We start from the raw sequence: 8,879 nt of genomic DNA, 5'->3' as shown, positions 1-8,879 counted from the left end.
GGAATCTTGTTACCTCCAACTTCAAAATTTGCTATGTACCTTCTCAAGATTTCTATCAGCTGTATAAAGAAAGTACACAAATTTTCAATGTTTTTCTAAGATATAACTGATTTCTTACAGGGTCAGAGGAAAGGGAGTGTAAAATGATAAAAATGTGTTGTCCTACGCTTTGACATATACCTTTGGTACTTCCTCAAAATGTTCTTAGAAACTCAGCTTGGAGAAAGGAAAATGAGAACTTGAATTCTAGCTGTTTGGAGACAGTAAATCATAAAAGTAGGGATTAAAGAGATGATAAGATGAACACAAATTTTTATTGATTGTTTTCTCCCCAAAATGAGAATAATAAGAACCTTGTCCAAGATACCACCTGTCGTCACATCACTTCTTTCTTTTCTTGTATTTTCTAAATTAACAAAATCAGTTACATAATTTTCCTCACAGAGTTTTTCTCTAAGCCATTGTTAAAAAATTTTTACTGACGCTTGTTAAAGATAGTTAGGCAACTTTATTTAGTACCATTGTGTTAGGTATAGGGACCACTGCAGTGGGATTTTACAGTGGGAGAGAGAGAATGGGCTCAAATCTGAATACATCATGGGCAAGTGGGAAATTTACAGCCAAGGAACAGGGTGAGGGGTCAGTGGATGGCAAATTACTAAGAGAAAACATCAGGGATCAGGAAGATTCTGGCAAAAAACTGACCTAACAGGATTCTCGCTGAAGACAGGTCAGAGTAAACAGACATCACCTGGGGCATGGTGGGGTGAGCGACCTCATCAGATATCCCAGGTGATCAGATATCCAGGGTGATCAGATATCTAGGGTGAAGGACTCTGGTTAAAATGACTTAGCAGGGTTCTTGCTAAAATTAGATTTTTACAGGGAAGTTCATGGATGGACCTTGGAAAAGGTTCAGGAGCCTGACTAAAGTTTGGTCAGGCAAAGAATCTTTGTCATCATTATTTGCGGGAGAAAATATTTCAGTGACTTAAAATAGACATGCGGGGCTTCCCTGGTGGCGCAGTGGTTGAGAGTCCGCCTGCCGATGCAGGGGACACGGGTTCGTGCCCCGGTCCGGGAAGATCCCACCTGCCGCTGAGCGGCTAGGCCCGTGAGCCATGGCCGCTGAGCCTGCGCGTCCGGAGCCTGTGCTCCACAACGGGAGAGGCCACAACAGTGAGAGGCCCGCGTACCGCAAAAAAAAAAAAAAATTGACATGTGTAGTAAGTTTCAATAAATTCCACAATGTTAAAAATTACATGAGATGGAAGAAATGTGAAAATAAAAATAATATTAAAGACTGTAACATTAGAGCTTTAACTATTTCAACTCTCCTTAATAAAAATAGGAAACATTACCAAATTTAAATGATCTAAATCACTGCATTGAAGTATCTACTTTTAGGTAAATAAAAGACTTCATAACAATTCTCCCACTTTTTGCAACATGGAAAACATATTACTCACAACATTTTGTCACCACAGGTTGACTTACATAAACAAAATGATTTTAAATGACCAGAACGTAGTCATTTACCCAATGATTATTGTCCCCTTCAAAAAACAGACAGTTACAGATTTTTAAACATGCCACTTATACAAGACCCACCTGCATATCCAGGCTATTGCTGACCACACCCCCACTTCACTTCCCTGACCACTGGAGCTCATAGGACCTTTGCTATGAGCTTGTCTATGAAGTCAGAAATTCTGCAGATCACGAACAGCCAGGGGGCTTCCCTGGTGGTGCAGTAGTTAAGAATCCGCCTGCCAATGCGGGGGACACGGGTTCAATCCCTGGTCCGGGAAGATCCCACATGCTGTGGAGCAACTAAACCCGTGTGCCACAACTACTGAGCCTGCACTCTAGAGCCCATGAGCCACAACTACTGAGCCCATGAACCACAACTACTGAAGCCCACACACCTAGGGCCTATGCTCTGCAACGAGAAGCCACAACAATGAGAAGCCTGTGCACCGCAACGAAGAGTAGCCCCTGATCGCCACAACTAGAGAAAGCCCACGCAGCAGCGAAGATGCAACACAGCCAAAAATAAATAAATAAAAATAATTTTTAAAAGTTCCCTTTAAAAAAAAAAAATGAGAACAGCCAGGGGTTGGGCTGCCTAAGTGTTTGCCCCACATCAAAAACTTGTTCTCTGTATATTGTCTAAAGAATTTTTACTTTACTTTGATATCCATTAAAAATACCTTCAATTAGAGATCTCATTTAGGACAAGAAGCATCTTTACTCTTGTTACTGTTAGCATACCCACACCTTTGGGCAGATAAGGTGTAAAGGGCTGAGAGCTTCTTATTATAAATTATTGTAAATTAGTGCTTTTTCTCAAAGTTAATGGAGATGAAGTAGATGGAGCCAAAGGTGAATGGACTTGTGATGAGGGAGGGGAAAGATAGAGAAGGGAAAGGGCAGGTCTCACTAGGCTGCCTTTGTGAGGATGGGGGGAAGGGACATGCTGAGAGGTGGGAGAAAATTGTGTCAGGAAAAATTGTGGAAGCCTTTGAAAAGTGGGAAAAAAGATTACTGGGTGTTCTATGGAAGGTTAGGTGTTACCCAGCCCAAGCTCCCTGGTTATCCACAGGGATTGTCTCAGAGCTATCTTATCACTGTTAGCTGCAGGAAACAGAGAGTAATATGGTGGGGTTCAGGACACACTGTCCTAAAATATGGCACTTTGGAATATTGAATATTTGAAGCTGCAGGAGTTTGAGAAAACAACAGAAGCAAGAAGGTATCTCTGACTTTCCCTTCCCCACCCCACCTCCCTGCCCTTCTCCCCCGAAGCAGTCATAAGACCCTCATGTGGGAGGTGCCCTTCCGATACCCAGAAGAAAGGGTCATCCTTATCTCCAAGATGAAAGAACACCAAGAAGAATCCAAGCAGGTCTTGTGAAATTTCTCCAGTTTACTACACTTACCTCATACCCTTTGTCTTACCGTCTTTCTCCATGGCTGTCCACTCTTTATCAGACCTAGCATAAAAACAATCAGGTTTAACCATTTCTTTAGGTTTTCATTTCCTTATGAAGGCTCTCATGTCTGGTAAAACTTAAATAAACTCATATGCTTCTCTCCTGTTCATCTGTCTTTGTTGGTTTAATTTTCAGACCCATCCAAGGACTCTAAGAGTGTCAAGGAAAATTTTTTCGTCTCCCACAAATACAAATAATTCTTGTCCATAGAAACACAAATACATTTTTGTTAGTGGGGATGTAATTGATTATTGTCCTGGCAATATTGACCAGTTTGGCATCTGTAACTGAATTCATCTCAGCCTATCTGATTGCCTGTATCTTCTTGTGCTCTTTGACTTCTCCTCTGACCTCATTTTTAACCTTCCTGGTTCCCCCGTTAAATACCGCGTTTTTAAAACTTTGACATACATTCATTTTACATTTGATTGACAGCTATGATTTTCCTTTTTTAAAAATTTAAATTTTAACAATTTAAAACACCATCCTCCAAGATGCCCAGTGGCTTCACCTGACAGAGCCAGGGAATATGCACCATGGAGAAGTACACCTCAGAGGGAGCCCCAGTACCTCAGCTGGGGCGAATACCAAGCAATACCAGGACTTTAATTTTGTTGACTTTTCCTCCCATTGGCACAAACTCATATAGATCACTGAGTTTTTCTGTTTCTTTGTTTAGTCTTGACCTATGGCTGAAGCTGTAGAACTGGAGTTATAAGTGTTCAATGTGTCTATATATATATATGTGTTTATAATTCAGAAAGGCCTTTACCTCTTGGTTTGTAACTGTAAAAGGTTTCCCTATCTTTGGAGAATATTAATATACTAGTTAATAAAGTTTCTTAAACAACTCTGTTCTGACTGGTTTATAGACAGCTAAGAATTTACATAAATTTTATATTTCTAGGCTTCCAGAAAATAAGGAAATCAAATATCTAATACTTTAAAAGTGTTGCACTTAAAAATAAATCTATCCTACAGAATGAGCTAAATCAAACATTTTAAGAATTCAAATTTACGTAATTTATGTGAATCTTGGATAAATGAGAATAGTTAAATAATTTTCGTTCAAAAAAAAAGAGAACTCTGTCTTCTCTTTGATTTATCAGTGTCAAGTATAATATAAATGTATGTCATGGAGTAAAAACTTTTCCTCTACATTGTTAGGTTCAGGATTTGGGTGCCTTCAAATTAAATTGACAAAAGACAGATTAGCAAGAGAAAAGATAGATTTTATTTATTTATTTATTTTTGGCTGTGTTGGGTCTCGAGTGCAGGCTTTCTCTAGTTGCGGTGGGGGAGGGGAAGCTACTCTTCATCGCAGTGGCTTCTCTTGTTGCAGAGCATGGGCTCTAGGCACGTGGGCTTCAGTGGTTGTGGCACGCGGGCTCAGTAGTTGTGGCGCACGGGCTTAGTTGCTCCACAGCATGTGGGATCTTCCCGGACCAGGGCTTGAACCCATGTCCCCTGCATTGGCAACCGGATTTTTAGCCACCGCAACACCAGGGAAGCCCCAAGAAGAGAGATTTTTATGCATGTACCTATGTATATATAACTGAGAATTTCACAGAAAAATGTGACTCAAAGGGGCGATTAGAATTTGAGGCTTATATACCATCTTAAGGGACAGGAGCAAAAACAGAAGGGCATTTATGGGAAAACAAATGATTTCTTGGATAGATAAATGGGCCATAGAAAGGAGACAGAGTTTTGTCGCCATGTCTGTTTAGGTGGGGTGTAGAGTCTTCTCATTTCTGGTGATGGGTCAATCTTCCCTGGTTGCTCCCAGGGAGGGGAGTTATAACAACTAAATTCTTTTGAGTTCTTTGGAAGGCTCTGCCTTTAGGCAGATAAGGGATTTCAGGAACTCAAATGCCTTCTGTTCAAAGTAACTTTTGTGCCACAGTGACGTATTCTGGACCCCTTCACAAACCTTTTATTTTACTTGGATTTGTTTTTCCTAAGCTATAGGTTTATTGATCAAATAAATTGACGTTACTCTTACATAACGTTTAGGACTGTGGAAAATGTAAATTTTGTTCGATTAAATTGAGTCATTATTCTGACAAACTTTTTTTTGATAGTTGCTTTTATTTTATTTTATTTATTTTATTGAAGCATAGTAGATTTACAATATTGTGTTAGTTTTAGGTGTACAGCATAGTGATTCAGTATTTTGTAGATTATATTCCATTATAGGTTATTACAAGATAATGGGTATAATTCCTGTGCTATAGAGTATACCCTTGCTGCTTATCTATCTTGTATGCAGTAGTGTGTATCTGTTAATCCCATACCCTTAATTTGTCCCTCCTCACTTTCTTCTCCCCTTGGTAACCCAAGTTTGTTTTCTATATCTGTGAATCTCTTTCTGTTTTGTATATGTATTCATTTGTATTATTTTTTATTTTATTTTATTTTTTTAACATCTTTACTGGAGTATAATTGCTTTACAATGGTGTGTTAGTTTCTGCTTTATAACAAAGTGAATCAGCTATACATATACATATATCCCCATATCTCCTCCCTCTTGTGTCTCCCTCCCTCCCACCCTCCCTATCCACCCCTCCAGGTGGTCACAAAGCACGGAGCTGATCTCCCTGTGCTATGCGGCTGCTTCCCACTAGTGTATTATTTTTTAGATTCCACAAATAAGTGACATCATATAATATTTGTCTTTCCCTGTCTGACATTTCACTAAGCATAATATTCTCTAGGTCCATCCATGTTGCGGCAAATGGTAGTTTTTTATTCTTTTTTTATGGTTGAGTACTATATATATATATATATATATATATATATACACACACACCACATCTTAATATAATCATCTGTTGATAAGGCACTTAGGTTGCTTCCATGTCTTGGTATTCCAACAAACTTTTAATTTCAACAGCAGTTATGTTTTTTTATGTCAGCTTTAAGTATGTCAGCTTTAAGATAATTTTCAGGATCTGTGGTTAATTTAAAACCTTGGATTGTTATTAAATTAAATGAATTAATAGATAATCATTGAATATCAGGATAATTTCTGGGTAAATTAGAATACTGAACCACTGATCATGAAACAAAGTTTGAGATTTATCAACTTTTCATTTTATTTTATATGCGACAGAAAGGCTATATCTTTCAGTCATGTTAATGAATGTGCTCACTTTTGCCATCTTAAGAGCTGTGAAAGAGATGTGCATTGCTGTAGAAAGTTGTATAAAATGTGTTCACAGGCTAGTTTGCAAGTGCTTGTGTATGACATCCGATTCAATAATCCATCCCTGTTGGGAAGAAAACTTTTCCTTTATCCACTTAGGTTCAATTCATTGTGGGTTTATGAATTAATTGACAAGCAGAAGAAAAGACACGGTTTATTTACACCCATGCTCACAGAAGTCACTAAGTAATGAGTAACTCACTGGCTAGCCAGAGGTAAAAGTTTATATACCAACTTAACAAAAAAGAGGCATGTTTAGGGCTTCACTGGAAAGTATGGAAGGTTCTATTGGACGTCATGATGCTAATGAGCAGCCGAATTTGCACTTCCTGGTGCTAAGGGTCAGTCTCCTTCCAAACAGGAAAATCTCTCACAAAAGGGTCAATGGCAGTTGTATTTTCAGGAGTATCTGCTTAAGTTTAGATAAGGTTTCTTTCTGTGGCAGCTGATTGTTCAGGTGTTTTAAGCTTAAAGAAATTTTAATTCCTTCACCCCCATGCCATCATTTTTCTCTGTGAAACAGCAGGTAATTACTTTGGTTGTTTTTCTCTTTTTTTTTTTTTTTGATTTTGATTTTTTTCCAAGCTATTTTATTGCTTTTAATTTTAAAATTATTTTTTATTGGAGTATAGTTGCTTTACAATGTTGTGTTAGTTTCTGCTGTACAATAAAGTGAATCAGTTATATATATACATATATCCCCTCTTTTTTGGATTTCCTTCCCATTTAAGTCACCACAGAGCATTGAGTAGAGTTCCCTGTGCTATACAGTAAGTTCTCATTAGTTACCTATTTTATACACAGTAGTGTATATATGTTGATCCCAATCACCCAATTCATCCCACCCCCCCAATAACTTTGTTAAAAGTTATAATTATTAGGGGTAGTTGAGACCATAATAGGAGCAAGAATGACAGAGAAATAAAATTGTGCATTTTTTTTTTCAAGAAAAAGAGTAGGGTTTTTTCCTTTAAAATAAAATAATTTTTTTATTCTCTGGGCTCCTTTACATTTAAAAATTATTGAGGACTCCAAAGAGCTTTTGTTTGTATGAGAAATATAAAAAATATTTATTTTTGGGCTTCCCTGGTGGCGCAGTGGTTGAGAGTCCGCCTGCCGATGCAGGGGACACAGGTTCGTGCCCCGGTCCGGGAAGATCCCACATGCCGTGGAGCGGCTGGGCCCGTGAGCCATGGCTGCTGAGCCTGTGCGTCCGGAGCATGTGCTCCGCAACGGGAGAGGCCACAACAGTGAAAAGCCCGCGTACCACAAAACAAACAAACAAACAGACAAACAAAAAAATTTATTTTTTGATCATTGGAAAGCAGCAATATCAAAGGAATCCATTGCATATTAAAATAATAACATATTTTTATGAACAATATATTTTCTAAAACCAAAAAAATATGGCAATAGCATTGTTTTATGTTTTTGGAAATCTCTTAAATGTCTGGCTTACCAGAAAAAAGCTGGATTCTCATATCTACTTCTGCATGTAATCTGTTGTAATATTACACATCCCATAGCTTCTGTACTGTACCCTTGTGAGAAAATGAGAATGAAAAAGGCAAATAGCATTTTAATATTACTATGAGAATAGTTTTTACTTCATGCATCCCCTGAAAGAGCTTTAGGGCTCTGTCCTTGCTATAGACTGAATGTTTGTGTCCCCCTGAAAATTCATATGTTGAACCTAATCCCCAATATGTTGGTATTATGAGGTGGAGCTTTTTGGAGGTACTTAGGTCAGGAGGGCAGAGCCTTCATGAATGAGACTAGCGTTCTTACAAAATAGACTCCAGAGAGCTCTCTTGCCAGCTTCCAATCATGAGAGGACACAATGAGACTCAGCCATCTATGAACCAAGAAGCGGGGCTCTCACCACACACTGATTCTGGCAGGACCTTGATCTTGGACTTCTTAGCCTGCAGATTTGTGAGAAATAAATGTTTACATTTTAAGCTGCCCAGTATATGGTATTTTGTTATAGCAGCCTGTAGACAGAAATAATCAATAAACCAGTCCATAATAGGAATAGAAAAGAGTTTTATTTGAGCCAAACTGAGGACTGTAGCCTGAGAGACAGATTCAAGGAGATTTTGCACTGTGTTCCTCTGGACTACAAAACAGGGGAGGCTTATAAAGACAAAACCCACAGAATTACATAAGTTGTTTGTCAAGTGTTAGGATTGGAGCTGACAGGAAGTTAGGGTGCTTGTTAAGCAAGGATCCAAAATGGTTGCCTAGTTACAAGGGGAGACGTTGAGACTGTAAGATTGCATCTGGCAGCTGCTAGCATATTGTTTCGAGAATGGCTGAGGCTGTCCTTGAGACTGATGCAGTTCAGAAAATTCAAGTTCTCAGTGATGCAGGAATGTGTCTGAAACCACACTCACAATGGCCACCTGGCTCCATTTTGAATGCCTGAACCACAATAACTCCATTTTGATTTTTAATTGCATTCTTTTCTTCAATGGTTAAAGCAGATATAGGCCATAAAACAGGCTGTTTGAGTTAGCATAAAGTTCAAGCCAAATCTCACATAAGCCAGAATGACTTCTCCATACCTGAATATGTGAAAATTTCTCCCATCAAGCCCAAATGGATTAATACAGTCTTTAAGAAAAGGGTCAGTTTATTCCAGAATATAAAATAGTGTAATGGGGAAAACTTGG

This window comes from Stenella coeruleoalba (genome assembly GCF_951394435.1).
Source record: "Stenella coeruleoalba genome assembly, chromosome: 3".
Lineage (NCBI taxonomy): Eukaryota > Metazoa > Chordata > Mammalia > Artiodactyla > Delphinidae > Stenella > Stenella coeruleoalba.
The sequence above is the reverse complement of the archived record's forward strand: the minus strand, read 5'-3'. Positions refer to the sequence as shown.